Here is a 19,662-nt window from a genome sequence, read left to right on the forward strand (position 1 = left end):
TCATTCCTTTGCCGAGCTCCGACAACGACCACTGATAAGGAAATGATTAAGTATCACCGACTGGAGCGCAATCTAATTCACATTTCTGGTTTGCGCTGCAGATTACAGAAAAGAGCTGCGTCGGGAGCTTTTCCCCCTCTAATCGCACAGTTAAACAGCTTTTTGATTACTCTTCATAAAGGCCATGTGTGTGTGGAGCTGAAACTAATATGACTTACATTGTGCCCGCCTGAAATCCATTTACAGTACATTGTGTTTTTCGGAATGCGCCACATGGTGGGAATTTCAAAATACGGCGGAGTGGCGATCCTGACTCAGCGAGACGATTCACGCTGAAGTGAAACTGTGAGTGAAATGTGTGGGTCGTGGTTTTACAACAGTGGGAAGAAAAACGAGTATTTACTGTCGATTTAACATGCACATTATGTTCTCGACGAACTGATAATCTGGAGGGTGGGATAGTTTGTTTTGTTGCCATCTTCCCTGAGAGCAAAGACGTCGGGTTTCAGGTGCCAACGCGGTTATTTAAAATATCAGCACAAAATTCAATAAAACAATTCACACAATGACATTTCAAACACCGAAAAACAGCCACAAACTAACGTCAGCAAATGATGTGAAGACAACTCCATCAATTAAGTTAATTCATTAAGTAATTTTTAAGTTAGTCAACGTCTTCTTTTTCGGTGTTCATTAAAAAAACATTAATAAAAGTGGCAGTAAAGTGCTTTTTTTTGCATATTTGGTTTGTTTCAATTCATTTATTTCAGTGGGATTTTGCTGCTCAATCTTTTCAGTTTATTTAGCACAAACTGTCTGAATGTGGTGTTTGCATGGCACGGTTGTTGTGTCACTAAAGGGGATGGTTTAAGACCCTTTTGTATTTTATATATTATTAACAGGCAGATTTAACTCCCAGGGCTCAGCAAACAGCCATGAAATTCCCCCCAGGATGCATCTGGGCACCCATGCAAATGGAAATGACAGTCAATAAAGACCAGTCTGCTGTTCATTAAAGTCAAATACTGTCCATTAGCTTATGTAATCCTCCTCTCCATTACCACATGTGACCTTGACATGCAAGTCAGTGTCCACTATTGAACATTCCACAATCTTCTTTAACCCTTTAACACAGGGGTGTCAAACATACGGCCCGGGGGCCAGAACCGGCCCGCCAGAGGGTCCAATCCGTCCCACAGGATGAATTTGTTAAAATTTCACACTAATCTAAACGTAATGTCAAATGCTCCAGATACCCGTGACTAAATGTTTGTGCCTTTATAGATCCAGTGTAAATAGTACATTTAGGCACGATATTGTTGAAATTGCACTTATATTTCTCAAGAGATTTCATGTTTTGTAAAGTTATCCTTCATTAAATGTAAAACAAAGGAGAAAAAACAAAGGAGTTTGTGTTGTTCATAGGTTATTATTCTATTATTTTACTATTTTTACTGGTCCGGCCCCCTTGAGATCAAATTGTGCTGTATGTGGCCCCGGAACAAAAATGAGTTTGACACCCCTAAGCCTCAAAATGTCAGTCTGGACTTTTATGCTTATTTTTGCCCATTTTTCCAGAATAACTTTCAATATGTGGCAGTTATTTACGACTCACTACATGTTATAGTAATGTATTAACAATTTAAAATGAAGAAAAACACTGTAGGTGTACACAAACACCAGATTTTTGAGTGTTCAATCTGAAATTTTAACAGTCTCAATTGTCCAAAAACAGGCCCAAAAATGGAAACATACACATACAGGTGTTTTACCAACTCTTTCCTCTCTGGTGACATTACCGTAATAACCACACGTTCTCTTCTCCTTTGCTTACTTACGTATTTACTGTGTTTTATGTTCTTTTTATACATTTTTTTTCCCCCCCAAGTGGTCAACCCCAGTTGTTTTCAAACGTGCCTTAGAAATAAATTTGATGTGGCTAAAACCGCTCCACAAGTTCTCACAGAGGTGTCGTAAAATGCACTCAGGTCACTTCTCTCACTGTATGTGTGTTTAACTCGTCCGACAGCGCGACGTTCCGCTCTCAGTCAACCACAGAATGTGATCATTCCTTCTCCCCTCTCTCGCTGCAAGTCGCTGCTTAATTGAGCCGGACGCACATCAGTGATTTCACTTAGAAGAAATCATCAAGATTCAGACAAGCACCTGGTCTTTTATGTGACCAGAGAAGGCTGGCAGGAAAAATGATTACCGGCCTCATTTCTTCTCTACAGATAGTCGTGACCTTTCCGACTGGCACGTCCCACCTCACAGATATGACAAGCTTTTCTTTTCCAAACCAGCAGTGATCTTCCAATTAATATGCACATAAATTGCATGTTTGCCCGTTGCATTGATTGGAGTGAGAACATACTGTACAATCTTTTGACATTCTATGCATCCATTGTTCCTTATAGTCTATGATGTGAATATCAATTCACTTTAATTTGATGTGGGATATTAAAAAGTAGAACAAAGAATACATTTTCTCCATATACAGGGATACATAGTGAGCACTCTTGGCATGGATGAGATGATAGCTGGACTTTTAAACACCAATATCAAGACCTGATAGTGCTTTATGAGAACTGCAAGAAATGCAAACCGTGAGAAAATATATAACCATGGGATAAACACAAATACAGCTTTTACAGTGCGCAGCAATAAAATCCGTTCTCTTCAATGTGGTTTGATTGTATCATAAAAAGAGGGTTGGGTGTTTCTCTCCCTGAGAAAAGCACGAGGAGTGATTGCCTCAATCGTCGTTCACTTGAACGGATTACCTTTCAGGGAAAATGTGTGGATGTGCAATCAGTGGGGAGTAATGGTGCAAAATGAAGTGACGGCACGATCAAAACAAAATGCTCCAATGCATAGTGTGGCTGGTATTCTTCGCCAAAGAAGTTCCAACGAGTTGTGGTAATGGTCTGTGATTTTTCACGTAAACTGCATTGATTCAGTCAGATTTTTCTGGTGTCGTTTTTTTTGTCTCCCAATCCCTGTTACTTGAGCATGAAAACACTCGGAGAGTTGGAATGATATTGTTGGAATGATATTGTTCTCAGCTTGTGTGAAAATTGCACACTCTCCATTATATGGTAAAGTTAAACTACTATGAATGGCAGAAAGGAACATGTGGTGTGAGGTTGACCTACCAGGCACAGCTCAGCGTACGAGCATTAATGAAACGCTTTCTTACTTTTGCATGACACGAAAGGGAATCATTCAATTAGAATTTAGGTTATGGAGAGGAATTCATCATCTGACTGCAGAGGGAGAGGAAAGGGCGCAGAGGAATATATCCCCGGCACTTTATCTGTGTCTCACTCTCCATGGGAGACTTTAAGCTTTTTGTTCTTGCCTCGGTTTGTTGTGTGTTGTGAGTCGATCAGTGTCTGAGTGTCTCAGTGTCTCTGGAGTCCGTCTCTCGTGATTGTATCCTTGCCCACACATTCTCACACACAAATGCAGCGATGCCCACACACACACACACACTATACTACTGTGCAAACTCAAAGTAAAGATTTCACAGATAAATTCAAGGACACTCACAAAAGCATGCACACTGTGTTTGTGTACCTCTCACTCTTGCCTCCACAGTTGCTCACACCACTGGTTCAAGGTATAAGCCAAAGGCCTTTTAAATCATTTTTTATTTGATCCAAGGGCTTCTCTGTCCAGGGGTGAAGGAGCAATTTTTATAGTGTCAGTCAGGGCTCTGGGGGTGGGACGTGAACACCACCTGCCTCCAGCTCTTTACCAGTCTCCACAAGATGCCCTGCCATTCATGTCTGTTTTTCTTAAAACTTCTCCATGAGGGAGCGACACTTTTGTTAATGTAATAATGATGTCCTCATCCAAAAGATTAAACAATCTAACATAAGTCACTTTTTGTTCACCTTCTTCTCTACATAGCTCCCCCTACAGTTTCATAGTAGGTATTTTTACAACATAACTATCCCTCCATTGTCTAAAGGGCCTGGTATACTTCCACGCATACAACGTGCACCGCGTGCATAGCGCGATTTGAGCCATCAACGGATTTTGAAATCGCATGGGTGCGCATGGACAGTGCATGCGCAAACTGAATCTCCACCTCCACTGGTAGGTGGAGCATTAGGCCCCACCCACCATGCAGAAAAAGCATTTTAACAGAAGAAGTAGTCGCCAAGGATAGTCATCCGACCCTTGAACTGGCTGAAACCCGACTCCCCTTTCAGCTGATGAGCTACTCCAACCAGACTTCCCTTCTTTGGGAGCAATGTGTCTTATTCCCGGTGTTTAGACTTGTACTGCCACCCAGTGATGAAGTCAGATACTACAGGACCCTGATGCGCGAGTATACCAGGGTCAGCGATATGCAACACACACTTTGGTGCCTGTGGCATGTGCGTGAAAGTATACCAGGGCCTTTTTGTCCTCGCCATCACAAGCTGTGGAGCCATCCTCAGCATCCATTTTGTATGTGTTAGTGTTTTTTAATTGCGTAAAAAAGCCGGTCCTATGTTTACTTGTGTTGCCTCTCGCTAAGCTGGTTTTTCCTGTTCTTTTTTTCGCCCAGGTCTTCCATGATGACCATCTAATATAAAGCTATCACTGTTTGGCTCTTGGCTAGGGTGTGTGTTTGTTGTGCCAGGAAGGCAATTTGCGTTTCTCATGAGACCCAAGACTTCGCGAGACCTCCTGATTCTGAGAACTCCGGGTCAGAGGCCCCGATCTTGCAAGGCTGGTTTTCTGCTAACAGATGGTAGGTTTCTCCACAACAAGACATTAAACCATCATGATGACTCTGGAGCTGTTAAATTAGGGTAAAAATCCTGCATAGTTCCACTTTATTCCCAACTAAAACAAAAAGCTGATGCCTATTGTCAGCCTTTTGGTTTTGTACCCAACTGTAGGCTGACTTCTTGTGTTCTTTTTATAAACATTCCCCTTCTTCCATATGCCAACTCATGCAAGCTTGGTGAGGGGGTGAGCATTTCTTCACTGGCAAACAGCCTTTTTTGTGGAGTTCTGGTTCCAAATTGGATAAAGGGTTGTTGTTTTTTTAGGAGACCTACTTCACAGTGTGAACCTGACCTAGTTCAAAATTGGCAGAAACATCTCACAGTTAGAAAGAGACATTGCAGTTGCAGGACATAGCCGAACTAAACAACAGCATGACAAACAGTGAAGGCAAGTCATGATAGCAGTTTGCAGTGGTTGAGATTTTGTTTTTCTTTGGCTGCTGGTTTAGTCAGGACTGGTTGTGGAAACATAAGATATACATACTTTTCAACTTTGTGGACTGTGGGTAACTTGTGTTTTTAGCATGAAGCTAAATTAGCATGAAGTACAGTGTGTGTGTATTTTTTTATGGTGACAAAGGTGTGCTTTGTATGGGGGAAGTTGGCTGAACCATGTTGACATGCCAGTGGCAGTTGCTGGTCTTTGAAACAGGGGAAGCTCATTTCAGGCCCAGTTATTTATACTGCAAACCAACAACCAGAGCGAGGAAATGCTATAATAGTGTTTTTATTTACACAGTATATGTAGAAATGAAAATGGTCTATCGCAGAGCCAATAACACAACTTCCAGCTATTCGTCTACAGACTTACTCGCATAATCCACACAGGCTCCATTGATGTTGTATATGGTTCTGCAAAGCTGTCATTCAAAAACTGATTCCCTTTTCAGACGGTTCCTCCAATCATCATGCAGAATGCCTGCGTCTGCACCCGCCCACCGCTCCATTGACTCCCAGAGAAGCTGAGTTTTCCTGAAAGTGACGTTTTAGCCACATTTGTCCAATGTCATCCCATAGAGAACGGCTGAAGCTGAGCTTCAGGTGGTTTTAATGCGGAAGCTGCACAGGAATATGAAAATCCCGTAATTACGGTCTACTAGTGAAGCTTTTATGCTAACTAGTGATACGTTCTAATCGGGTTCTAGCATTGAACCCGAAATACAACGCAGTACACATTTGACAAGATTTTATGCTGAGCTTCCCTTGCTGTCTTATAGCAGTCGCCACTGTGACATGTGTTGGTAATCATTTGGAACCAGAATTGGGTGTCTGGTGACACTGTGGCTACGTAAAGAGCTGTTAGCTGAGAAGAGACAAAAGACGGCCCAGAAATATTATTTACGAGCTGTTATTCCCCTAAACTGGCAGCCAGCAGTGAGTGACAGACATGATACTATCAACTATTTGGCAGGTCGGACAAATGACTGTCTGGCCATTCCGAATCGTGTTTTCTTTCTTTTTGTTGTGAAAGTGCAGGTGTTGCAACATCGTGACACCCACAGGTGCAAGGCAACTATCTCTGTCCATCACCGCTTTCACACCTTTAACAGGAGCACGGCTTTGTCTAAAACCTGGGCTTTAGTAATGATGACCACAGGCACAACAGCCATCCGTAATGTGTCCACTCCTTCCTTCAGGGAGCTTGAGAAGGATCTGCTGTCAGTCTCGCGGTGGAAACATCTGTTCCCATTAAATTAGTGTGGCCCTGCTGCGCGAGTTATCTCAACTGCACTCCGTTTTACCGCCTGAGTCCCGCGTCTGTCGACAAGAGGATAAAACAAGATTAGTTAAATGACTGGAAACTGGCGAAGTGGTAAGGGAGGGACCAAGGGGTAGAGGATAGAAAAAGAGTCAGACATTTCTCCTCTTGTCGTCTGCTCTCTCTCTCCAATTAGGAACTGGGGACTGTCCTCGAGTGTAGCGAAAGGGCTATATAATCACCTCATCCATCAAATAACTTGTCACCCCACAGCTTAAACCCACACAGTATTACACGAGTCACTGTGCGAGTGGCCCCGTTACAAGACGCTGATACAGAAGATTTTTAGACAAAAAAAAAAAAACGCTCCGCTATTTCTCAGAATCACAACTCTCACAAGTCCTTTTCAGGAGCAAACAATGAGGTGTTCATGTAGGACTGATGGTAGAATTCATTCATGAACACAACCTCAACATCTGGTATTATGTTTGTAGAAAGAGCTGCTTCAGAACAGACAAAGTGAAGTATTATTAGCTTGTCAGTATGATTTAAATATAAGGTCTGCACAGGTTGGGTGGGGGTAAGTGTGCTTTCTTGATTCCAACCTTTGTATGACTGTACTTTTGGCCTTCTTGTCTGAGGAGTTGAAAAGAGAAGCAGAGCAATCTCCATAGTTCTGCATCAAAGACGGGTGAAGCAAAGCAGAACATTTATCAGCGAAGCTGTTTTTTATCACGCAAACGTCTACTTCTGTTCCTCCACGTGAAATGACTGCATTTGCTATTCAGCAAATACAAATGTGGCCACATCTCAGGGCTGCTGTAGGCTACTGATGTGACACACCGGTGCAAAAACCCTTCAAACATTTACACCGTTGTAAAATATCACTGTGCTTTTAGCCGGGGGAAGAGTTTTCCACCGTTTTCAATGCATTTTTAACAGCATGCGTGACCATATGTGCTGCAATCACAAGCACTAGTAAGCTTCACAATAGCTCGAATATTGCAGTGCAGCTTTAAAATGAAAGAAATGAAAAAAAAAATGCTTTGCTGTAAATCACAGTTGCTTAGGGTGCAGGTGATGATGGTGTGAGGGATACAGGGCGAGGACATTTGGGAGGTAAAGGCGATATCTGGAGGGGAAAAGCAGCTGCAGACGACAGCAGTAATGGAGAATTCTCACAGAGAGAAAACCCTGCTGAGAGTCATGACAAGAGAGAGAGGTGACAAAAGGAAAGCCTAAAAATAGAGATCTTTAAATGGAAAGACAATCAAGTGACATTTGCTACATCACACATTTGGGTTGAAGGAGAGAGAGAGCGAAACAAACCAATGCTGCAATTCACAGCTTTGCACCCTTGTGTAAACTTCTGAGGCTGATAAAAGGCAACAAATAACAAACTAATGTCTATAAAGTCCATAAAGACTCCCTGTGGAGGAGGCAAGTGCAACTGGTAAAAGGAATAGTATACAAAACGTAGGGATTATTCTTGTTTTAATTTCTTTGTTTAAAATAAAAATCCTCTCAGAGCTGCAAGTATTGAAAGTATTATTTTATACTGATATTTTAGTGGTGGTAGCAGTCCCTTCTTATTGAAAATAGGCATCAATTTACTCCTTTAATTTCCCCAAAGAAACTTGTTAAATGTTAAATATTCTTCAAAGTTGCTCTAAAACCATGAAAGTAACGGTGTGGAAGAATTGGTGACATCTAAGAGAGCCCACACCAGCCCTTCTAAATCAAATCCTAGTTCATTTGCAGGATGCAGGTACAGCGCAGAGCATTGTGGGTAAACACAGCGTGCATAGAACGATAGCTGGGAGAAATGTCTGAGCCCATTGTTGCAGGCAACGTAGCTCCATGTTTTGCTCTTACGTGGAAGAAACAGAAGTTGCCATGAATTTAAACAACAAATGAGTTTTCTTATTCATTGCATCAATTCTTGATGCAGCGCCACCTCAGGCGAGGAGTGGGAGAACACGTCATTCAAAAAGGCTCGGTTGAACCGAGTCCCCAATCATACCGAGCTCTAGCTGACTATTAGGTGTCAAAATAACCTACTTGTGAGATTGTAATAAACGGAGGACTTCTCTGCTATCCCCGTCCTTTCCCAAGTACCTCAGAGATACAGTACGGTGGCCATGGAATATCAAAAAAAAAAAAGGATATTGTTCTTTTACGTGTAGAATAAAAGCTTCACAGTAAGCTTCCACTTGTGAAATGTTAAATGCCTGTTCTGGCTGGTTGTCTGTTGTCTGAACAGCATCAGCTGATATCTTATCATCTGCAAATACAGGTGAAACGTTCCCATGTGCAGGTGAGGTAAGGCGCGATGTAATTCAACACACCGCGTAACGATTCAGCCGAGCTCAGCAGTCGCCATAAACGCAACAGTGAGTAACGGCGGCGGCTATCATCTCTCACCCGGAGAGTTTAATTCTTAGCACTATGAGTCAGATTAAAGCTCGGCGGCTCATTGCTATGCTTTTCAACACAATGACTGCAAGCTGTGATAAACAACGCTTTAATTGCAAATGCCTGAAGTGTGACCAGCGTCACAAGTTTGTTTCTCGGTGCAGTGCGGCGCACTTGCCTCACTAACGGACACCCAGTCTTTTCAAAAACTCTTAAACGCTCCTTTATGAATTTAGAGTATGTATGGAAGCTGCACTCTGTGTACGCACATGTTCGAAATCCTGTTCGACCACTTCATTTATTCAATGGCGAGCTAATGCTGCAGAACAATCAATCAATGAATATTCATTATAAAGTAATCATTATCGTCCTCGACATGTAATACAACACAAATTATCCTTCCTCTGATGGGGACATAATTATCCTTAAGGGTTCGCAAGGCTTACAAAGAGATTCTCCCTCTTGTCTTCTCTCTTCTCTTGGTCATTGATAATCAATGTGTAATTATTCTTTCAATATGAAACAATATGAATATGCAAAGACACAAACACAGAGGCTTAATCTTTCCATTGAGTTTTAATCACTCTGATGAAATATTGCTTTTCTCTCATTTCCATGTCTGAATAAATCACTGACATTAAACGAGATAAGAGAATTTGTACTCTACTCTTGCCCCCCACCGCCTCATCCTCTTCCTCTCACTCATAAATCTGAGTCTGCATATCATTTAGACTCCGCTGTACAGTTAACTTTTACAAGCGTGGTATTCCTGGCAGGAAATGTGACAAATCCACATTTTTACAAGTCTATGTAGCTTTTTAATATGGCTCTCGGCTGTGACAAATGTTTTCCTGCATCATCCTGGTGTCATAAATGATGATTTCCCAGTCTGCAGCAGCCATGAACACACTTGATTAAAAAATAAAAAAACAATCTTGCCTTCAGCTTTGAACAATATTCAGAAACAAAACCCAAAAAGCTTTACTATTGTGCAACACAGGCACACAATGCAACACAACTACCCTTTTGTGTACTTTGTGCCCCATTTCACGGCGTGAGACACGTGTAAAGCACAGACTTTAAAGCCTATACACACAAAAAGAAAGGAGAGACTCTCTCACTCTACACACAAAGACACCATCATCGCCTCTCTTTGTAAACCGCTCCCTTTGAATTATTCATCACTAGTCTATTTGTCAGAGAGATCCTGGTGTGCTGCGGAGGGTTCTAAACACTAAATGGCTTTCACATCTAATAACACCGGAGAACACCCTAAACTCCATAAAGTCTCCGCGAGGCAACGGATGACTCAGTGAGACTGAACGTGTCAGCTGAGCTCTAACAGCAGAGGAGAATCCTGCTGCATGTGTCACCGTCGGTCCCAGTCAGCCTCCTCTGCACCGTTTCTCATCGAACCTGCCTCCCACTCACACTCACACTGGAGCGTACGTCGCTAACTGAGGCTCAACCGATGGGAAAGAGGGGGGCGGGAGTCGGAGGCACACTGCCCCGGTACTCGAGAGGCCTCAGAGTTCAAGAGTAGACTTAACCGAAGGAGACGTTAACCTTGACGTGTTTGTTTTAAATCAGGCAGCCACCAAGTGAGAAATCATTAAAGCTGCAGTGCATAACTTTGACCTTTCTGTTTGTTTTAGGAGCAGTGGTTCTCAATTTTTCATAACTAATACCAGCTGAGAAAATAAGTCCTTCAAAGTGACACAAACGTTAAGATACAGTGGTGTAAATAGGTCGAGCAAAATCAGACTTTTCGCGTATAATTCACACACACACACACACTGGTATAGTGAGATTATTATCTCATTTATTCTTATTCGTTTCATTTTCTTTGCACCCTGGTCACAATTCCTCAGCTCCACTCCAGTCACATACCCTGGTACAAACAGCAGAATAGAAGTACCACCCGAGGAGGTTTCAGACCAGACTAAGGGAGTATTTGTGTGTATACAGCAGCACAGGGACAAAAAAGTGTTTGTCGCATCAAAATAGTGCATGACTGGATTTTTTAAGCAGGAGAATTTACTTCTGAAACTTTTTCTGGCTACTACTTTGCATTTTCAGTCAAAACTGTCTGCAGCTGGACTTGAGCAAATGTCGCCGTCGGCTTCATCTGTCTCCACTCTAATAAAATCACATCCTGTGGGACGGTGTGTTGCCGGTTGACACGGGATGTAAGTCTGACTTAAGCAGCTCTTGCTACTACAGTAGACACAATTCAGACGGTAATGGCACTTTACAGATCAATAAACTTAATTGCTGCACACATACTGTACACAGTACTGTGCAAACCATTAGATTTGTGGTTTTAGTACTGCTGTAATGACCATACAGCGTAATCAATCCTCAGCCACTTTATTGGAACACTTGTCAGAAGTGTAACACGCTCTCAAACCCGGAGAGTCTTAATGTTATTAGTCAAAACCTGTGTTTGAGCATCGTGTACACATTTGTTAATATATAGGGACCAACTTCACAGTCACATCAGCCCAACCCAAATGCAGATGAACACAGAATTTGAGCAACATAGAAACAACAAAGCTGACAGTTCCCCCAAGACGCTTAAAACCTCCCCCTCTCTCATGTGCAGCAGTCCCTCTCGCGTCGGTCGGCACACTGCTGCTTATATAAAAGGGAGGGCATGATTACAAGCAGCTGTGGCAATCAGCTCACCTGCACCTGCTCTCATGAGCCACGCCCACACCTGCTAGCCACACCCTCCTCCACCACCACACCACTCTACGGAGGAACACAGCCAGGTGGAGCGGATCAGTTTAATTAGCAGTGCATGAACTCGTTTGACATTTGTTTGAAATCAAAGAAATACACTAATATTAGTCACATGCACAAACTCACACCTCAAAAACACGCGCTGTCACAGAAACAGAGCTGATTTTAGTACAAAACAATCATTTTGGATCACAATTGGATATTTACTTCACTCAAATGTGCAGTTTTCTGTAAAAGTTGTGCAACATTAGCAATTTATTCATGGTTTAATATTCCAGTGTATAAAGCCCTTTAAAAGTCACTGAACGTGTTCAAGGTTAAAGAGCAGGTTTTTAGTCTGAAAAGGAAGTATTGAAAATTATTGGATTTGGCTGAAAACATCTACATCAATTATGCCACAGCTACACATAATAATTTGAAAATGACATAGTGCTGAATACAAGAGCACATGCTAAATGATGATGAATAGGAGTTTAAAAAAAGAATACTAAAATCTTGCCAGCAGCAGCAGCAGCAGGAGCAGCAGCGGCGCCTCTACTATTACAGCAGAACATTCGTAACATGTCATTAAACATGGAATGATTTTTTTTTTCTTCCCTTTTCCTGTTACACACTGACGGTCGCTGGCATCAGCATTTTTCAACATGTAACACAATGAAAGGATTGATCAGTTGAGGCCAGTGGAGCGCGACAGTAATCGATGTAAACTGACCTCCAAACATTCTTGCAGCACAATACGGCCACATGTGAAAGCTTTGTACCAGAGCACATAATCATCATCAGTAAGATTTTAGCGCTGTGTTTATGCCACAATCGCATGACATGATGACAGTGTCAAAAGGGTGAATTTAGTGGATGACCCAAATAAAGCAGGTAGTTTAAATGTAGAATTTTGTTCCAATGTCTATGGAGCTCTGGTAGCGGATTTTGTGCATTATTTGGAACCAAAACGATGCCATTTTGGCAGGAAGCTGCACCGTTCAACTGGCAGTATATGTGTCAGGAAACCCTTCACCAGCTGTTTTCATAACAAGGGAATATGGTGGATAGTTGTTGTGTCCCAGAAAGAAAAAAAACGTTGGATCACTGGGTCACCAAAGGTCCTGGAAGATGGCAGTGATCCAGAACTGCCATGAAACATGCTCGAAAGGGAGCATAGAAGGCGATGGATTCTGCCAGTGCAGTTATCTAATCATGTCAGGTAGGGAATCAACACTAAGGGTGACTGCAGGTCGGGAATAACGTCCACTCTCGCTGTTGTCTCCCATACATAAGCACCTGGCAGCACTTTCAGGGTCAGATATATATTCAGTTTGTCAGATTCTGTGATCAATTGTTTGAGTTCCATGGATTTAAAGTGGCCTCTGGCGGCTTGAAAACGGCACGGACGCCATTCATTTTTGCAGAAGCTTTTCCCACAAGCATGGCGCCGTAAACAAAGCTCTGTACGACAAGCAGTAAAAGAGGATATCACAGATTAAACCAGGAACCAAACTAAAAACATGAGGGAATTGACCGCATGTGCAGACATGGAAGGAGGCCCAGGTGAGAGGAAGAGCAGGGAAGAGCTAACGAGACAGATGAAGGGCAGGTGTGGAAGGAGAAAGCAGGCACAGGAGAAGCAAAGTGGGAAACAGGACAAACATAGAAAGTCTATTGAAACGTGCTTAAGATGTGGATCCCACAGTTTTAGTTTTGTCTCCATTGTCATGTATGATCATGGATTAATACAGGAAATGGACAGAGGTATTCAGACACCTGATCAGAGTCTGTAATGATGTATTCAAATACATATACAGTACTTTTGGTCCCCCCTTTGGCATCTTCTAAGTGTTTCTCTGGGAATTTGTGTCCATTCTTTCCTTTTGTAGAGCATTTATGAGGTCAGACACGGAGGTCGGACAAAGCCTCTTCCTCAAACTGTTGCCACAAATTTGGTAGCGCAGCATTGTCCAAAATGTCTTGGTAAAAAACAAACAAACAAACAAACAAAAAAAACCTTGACTAATTTGATTAATATCATGGAGGCATTGTAATTATCTTCTACTTATTAGCGGGATTGTCATCCAAGTGGAGCTAATTTAAAAGTTGACTAAGAGACATGCCACGGTGAAAAATTGAATATTGGCCATGCACAAACTGGTGTAATTGGATGAGGCAGTTTTGTTGCCAAAAAAAAAAAAAAGATTAATTTGTGAAATTACAGTACATAATGAGATACAAAGGAATACCATCGCATGCTGACAAATGCCCGTAAAAGTCTAATTACATAAACACAACTATCAGACTCAGAACATTAACTTTATCTGTGTGCCTATCATCGCAAATTATTTGCCAGTATTTAATCTTTGCACATCCGTCCTTCCGTCCATTATACAGTGTATACAGCGCTGTCTTTCAGGGTCAGGCAATGTTTGGACATGTGACTTTCAAATTTGCCAGATTACGTATCGTCTGTCTATTACAGATTATATAAAAGATCTAAACCCCAATTCAAACTTTGGTGTTTCAAGCAATCGCACTAAAGATAATACAAGAGTTTGGACAAACTTAAAGAGACACTTTAGAAAATGTATATATGATATCTAATTTAACTAAAGCAGAAAAATGACTTTTTTTTTGTTTTACAAACGTTAAACAAACTATTTGAAGCTTTCTGCTTTCGTTAACATATTTATATAAACTACTACAATCAGGAAACGTGTTTAAGAAAAGAAAACACGTCCTGACTTTTCACAAAAGGTTGTGTTTAGATATATTATGAAAAAATGTGCTGTCGGGGGACATTTAACAACATAATATGAACATTTTCTGGATTTTCTAGGTACATTAAAGCTGCAGTGCATGACTTCTATCGCCCCCCAGAGGAATTCTGAGTCATTACACTGCCAGTGCCTCTACATGGCTGTTCAATATCCATGTTTTCTTACAGAAGTAGTATCCACTTCCGAAACTTCTGGTGCACCTTTTGACATTTCTCAGTCATATTCCCACGAGTTGCAGCCATCTGGTGGTTCTTGGTGTAAAATGAATGACTTCCTGTGCTGGGCAACATGGGATTGAAAACACAGCTGGCAATGGTTTGAACATAACAGGCACTCATTCATATTTAGATGTTACACAGTCAGCTTATGTTTCCTCCGTCGGCAGCATTACATTACATTACGTGTCCTTCAAAACCTGATATTTGATGTTTGGAATCATTGGCCTTAACTTCCTGTCACGCTGACGAATAGCCTTTTTTTACGAGGCTAGTAATCAAATCATGAATGACTGAATAAATGCCTATAGAAATATCAAATAGTCAGCTTTAAAGGATTTTCAGTCATCACTATCGGCTATGAAAATATCAAACAGGGGGCCCTTTAAAGCTTTTCAGTCATTTCAAGTCAAAAACGCGTCCCTAATAACTGGCGGGCCTCAATCCCGGCGAGATATAACCTGAGCAGATTAACAGCCAATACACCGAGGACTCCTCTGGCCTTGCTCACCCACATGTGTGGAGTGGCCACAGGGGACAAAGTGAACGGCAATAAAAGAAGATGAGTGAGGAATTTGGAGAAATCACCCAGGACCACCCTATTATATAAGCAATTCCTTTTTAAATCCTCATCAGCATAGCAGGGATTTCCACTGCAGCTTCACCACCAGCTCAGGCAAGACTAAAGTCTCTCGAGAGAAAAAAAAGAAGAAGGAGAGAAAAAAAAAACCCTCTTTATTGCCGCACGATGCAGCTGTCAGTTATTAGCTCATTATAAATAAAGCCTTCCTCATTGATGGGATTTAAAAAATTCCCATGGCAACACCTAACATTTAAATGATAACCGGCGCGACAGATCTGTCCAGAGGACGAGGGAACACACAAATCTTTTTTCAGGTGCCAGTGCTTGCAGTTCGATGGTTTTAAGGCGACACGCGGGAAACTGTCTGCAAAATAAATTCAATAAGTCATTCACAAATGTTGTCTCGCGGCTTTGCGCGGCAGTCTAAAAAGCCGGGGACACACCGTGCGCGGCACCGCCGGCGTCTGTCAGTGAGCGAGATCAAGGTGAATCAGTTTAGCTCCGGCCAATCGGGAGATGAGAAGAGACACAGAAATGATGAATCAAGCAAACGACTCGTATACATCAACCCTCATCTTTCATACCGTCTTTCTTTACTCTTCAAATTCAGACACTAACATGATGAATGCCCACCTGGAGTGAGCACGTGTGTGATGACAAGATGTGACAAGATAAACTGATGCTGAATATGAGCTGCCTGCTGCCACACATAGACATTAGTTTGATAGAATCTGCAAAAGTTTTAGGGTTAGGGTTTAAACTCTTATCCACACAGAACCAGCATTGTGCTGCATGTGCCAACCGAGGCAGGACTGTGGTTCCTTCTTGGCCGTGGGGGTGGTAGGGAATCCCTGGTGTTAACACAACTGAAAGGGATTGTGTCAAGAGATTATGTGAGCCGAAGTAAGCTGGGCTAGCCTCAAGGTCTGAAGGTCACATTTTGTTGAAAGCGACGGAAAGTGGAACACGCCGAGTCAGACAAACAACAAAATGCTGCTGAGGACGAAGATTCTGTTTCCGATTCTCTGAAATCTGCAGAGGTTCCACCGTGAATCCCCCGTTCTCGCTTCTCCTCGGAAGCAGATAAATGTTTTAAAAAGACATGACCATTAAAGTGAAAGTAGTTTCCCCGCCCTTGCTTTGACCCTGTTCCATTGCTCATGACCAGTTGTAGTGACTATACATCACTGTTTGGTGAACCAGAGAAAACTCACCAACTACACTGAAGCTAAATCTGATGCTATCATTTCTTAGGAATAGGATCAAAATAACAGGTCCCAACTGTTCAGTTTTGTGTTACCTTTTCCTTTGGCTACCAGAGTAATGGTACAATACGGTGTGGGTGGAGCTAGACCCACGACAGGCTGCTAATTGGGTGACAGAAAAGTGCAACTCCCTTGCAAGAGCTGCTGGATGTCCTCCTTTGTTGTCTGTTGCTAGCTTTATGTGCATGCTCCACGTCCTCGTCTCTGTTTTTGGTATATTTTCGTGGCAGCATTACAGTCATTTTGGGAGGTTTGCATGTCTGAAGATATTTTTTGAAATAATACCATGTTTATGGAACATTTTTTAAGAACAATAAAGAAAAAACCTGTTAAAGCCCACATAGTCCGGAAGCTCCAATTAATGCTGCGTTTGTGTGTGTGTATCTGCGTCATTACCTCGTTTATGAAACCCTAAAGTTTCAGAACAAACATTTCAGCCACTGCTGAGAAAATAGTGTTGTATTGTTTTCCTGGGCTCCGCGAAGCGGATCGGCACTTCCTTAATTTGATGTCGTCATCAAAAATCCTCACCACTCCTCTCACCACCGTAGCGCCTCCTGGTGCGGGCACTAGTCCGGGCACATCCGGTTGCGTACATTCAACCGCAGAAGAAGAAGAACTACTCTCGTTGTAGCTGCTGAGATGCAGAGCATCCACCGTGCCAGAGGGGGAGCTGTGTATCTGAGAGCTGGCCTATCTATTACGTCGCTTCCAGGTACCTGGCCAATCATAGGACACAACACAGTCCACATTCTAGGGGTGTGGCTTTGGTCTGAAACAGCGCGGCTGACGAGAGCGTCAGTGAGGAGATATTTTGATCGGCTCGTTTGCAGCGATTAGGAGGTTTTTAATCATGAAAACAAGTTAATATATGTAAGTAGACCTCCATAACTAACATATATGTGCGAGCATTCTATGTCACCTTTAAGAAAAAGTAGTTTTTCTGTGTCTGTGATGCCTAAAAGTAAGATGTAACAATCAAAAATAAAAAGTTGCCGAAGTATTAAAGCCTGGTTCACACTGGATGCACCGAGTGTGTTTCTTGGTTGTCTTTTTTATTTATTTTAGGCGCTTATGGTAACAAATGTGCGAGACCCGCGTCTATTTGAGATCTCAGGCTTCTCGCCTGTTTTCCACACATGACGCATTTGGTTCCTAGCAAAAATAGAAAAGAATGACAAAGATGTGAAAAATGAAGGACATCAAAACCCAAATGAACAAAAATAGTCTTTTACTAACAAAAGCAAACTAACAAAAAAAAAAAACATGGAGCAGAAGCACAGGGAGCTGAGGAGGAAGGCAGACAAGACACAGGTGAAACACGTTAGACAATCAACAGGGAAGACGGGAAAGGTAGCAGTAGCAATGTAAAGAAAACAGATTAATAAAAAGTCAATGTGTCATGATATTGACACGATTACATGAAGATCTTACTCTCACGCACTCTTTAGTGTCTTGGCTGGATCTGAATACATGAAAAACGTAAATATTATATATTAACTGTGCACATTCTTGACCTCTCGCGTTCTTTCTTTCTTGTTGTCTGATAAAACAAAAGCTAAGGTCATAATCATATTGGTGGTGGAAAGACACACGGTGTGAGTGAAACGCAGCGGACACACACACGCACGCACACGCAGCACATCCAGCGTGAACCGGGGCCTACTGTAAGAGCCGAAGCACCGCCAGGCGCCGCCATGTTGACTTTATTTACTTCAGCGGTGCTTATGTCATGCAGTGACGCACATACTGAACTCCTGTTCCCTGTTTCTGCTCCTCAACTCGACTGTGACAGCTCGGGTTCCCAGCAGATAGATAGACAGTGCAGTGAGACAGTAGCAGCTGTACGACAGGGCCACAGGCTGAGCAGTGGCTTATGTTAATAAAAGCATGGCGGAAAGCCTCAGTTGCAGTGAGGATGTGTGCGGGATGTTTGCATGGCAACGACTCGCGAAGATAACTGTGAGTAAATGCTGCAGGAAACTCGACACGTGGGGCGGATGAGTGATGGGTTGCAGGTGTGCATGGTTGATTGAGTGACAGGTGTGTGAGTGAATCCTGGGAGCTGATTGGTCCACGACACAGTAGGTTGCAATATAAGAAGCCTGCTCATGCCAGTTGCAGTGTTTGCTTCCTTTGAACCAGAGCCAGGCTCCTGGCAGATATTTTGTTGTGTGGTTGTTGTCATGCTTTGAAATTGTTTGTGTTATGTGTTGCTGGTGCTTTAGTGGGAGTTGGGAAGAGGGAGGGAATTTATTCACATCAGGTTTCCCCTGAAGTCTGGTGATAAGATAAGTGATCTTGTCTTCTGCAGCTTTAAATGAATTCAGCAAGAAACAAAAAGGGAGTTTGAGTCACAGAAAGCTGCTTTGACTTTCCTGATGTCAGTGTCTGTTGCTAATTAAACCAACGTTAACTTCATGAGCCACTAATGAAAGCAGTCTCTGACGGACTGTTTTAATGTGGACATCTTTAAATCAATAATGTAGAAGCATCTTAAACATACACTTAGGTTGTTTTCACACCTAATACTCCGCTTTAGACTCTGTACTATTGGGGACTCAATTGGTATTTGGTTCCCTTGCAGCAAACGGAGACCTGTTTTTAGGCGGACCAGAGTTTGGTTGCACATTCTCACCTCCCCAAATGATCCAGACTTTCCAGAGATCCAGATTCGATTTAGAAACACAGAGGCTCTGCTTCATGATTTGTAACTCCAAACTCTTTTCACATTTTGACAGGCTGGTAATACTTGAGCTGGACATTTGAGGGATTTAGCTGATGACCATTGGCTTGCTGCAATAATAATTTTCTGTTGGCAAGGTTAGGTTTCAATCAACGCTCTGAAATATGAAGTATATATAAATTAGATTTAGAATCATTTCGCTCAAGGCCACTTGTATCACTCCACTGTAATTGGCTGTGAGGGGGAAATTCAAGCCCGAACCGTCTGAACCACAGACATTCAGAGCAGGTGCAGAGTTACAGTAGAGGGGCTTTATTAAGTCTGTGTCGGGTAAATAGACTGCAGCAGAGGGAGGTGTCAGTCAGCACAGAGTGGAGCAGGAGTCGGTGCTATAGGATCAAGGAGCACCTGCTGCTCCTTCAGGAGCATGAACATGCTGAGCGGAGGAAAACAATAAACCCGCTGCTATGCAGCGACAAACAAACCTGTCTTGTGTTGTGAG

The sequence above is a fragment of the Solea senegalensis genome, linkage group LG15 (assembly GCF_019176455.1).
Source record: "Solea senegalensis isolate Sse05_10M linkage group LG15, IFAPA_SoseM_1, whole genome shotgun sequence".
Taxonomy (NCBI): Eukaryota; Metazoa; Chordata; class Actinopteri; order Pleuronectiformes; family Soleidae; genus Solea; species Solea senegalensis.